Here is a 785-nt window from a genome sequence, read left to right as displayed (position 1 = left end):
TGGATACAGACTTCCTGCTATGGTCAAAGCTATTTGACTTGAGTGAGTGACTTTATTCTCAGACCACATAGAAAAAGTTACATTCATTTAAGAAATGGTGCGTGTATTAAGATGGTCTATTCATAAAGTCATTCACCAACTGTTTCGATGAACAATGGTTCTGCTTGGAGGGTGGCACAGACATTAGTTGAGGTTAAGAATTTGGTACATTCGCTGTGGTAATTTGGAAAAGCATTCATCTCAGAGAAAGAGTAACTTATAAAGTCCTCTTCTTCAAACTTGATACAAGAGTTCCAAACGTCAAGCAAAGCATTCAGTCTCACTCTTTGTTGTTCTCTTACAAGCAACCTCCTTAGTTAATCCTCTGTGTTTCTTTTGGGTATATAAATACTTTTGAAATATATAAGCTGTTCTGAAAACCATAGTATGGTGTAAAAACATGAAATAAACAATCCTACTAATAGAGAGGCTGAGATATGAGAAGCAAGATTTCAAGACCCTTATATTGTACACAGGCAGACACTGTCACAAGCAAGCTGAAAGTGTATATAGATTGTACAATACTGGACCTATTTCTCCAATTACCAAATTAAAGAGATCATTGGTTGACAAGCAACAAATTTCTAATTCCTCCTATTTTTGGATTTCATTCGATTATGACCTGTTGGTAATATTCTTTTCATCTTAAGATATTAAGAAAAAATAATTGTCATTTCTTGTTGTTTTTGTTGTAAGAGGTGGAATTAGGTTTGTGTGGATTTGTTGAAAGATTACTTTATTGCTTC

The sequence above is a fragment of the Mastomys coucha genome, chromosome X (assembly GCF_008632895.1).
Source record: "Mastomys coucha isolate ucsf_1 chromosome X, UCSF_Mcou_1, whole genome shotgun sequence".
Classification (NCBI taxonomy): domain Eukaryota; kingdom Metazoa; phylum Chordata; class Mammalia; order Rodentia; family Muridae; genus Mastomys; species Mastomys coucha.
This window is presented reverse-complemented; position numbering follows the sequence as displayed.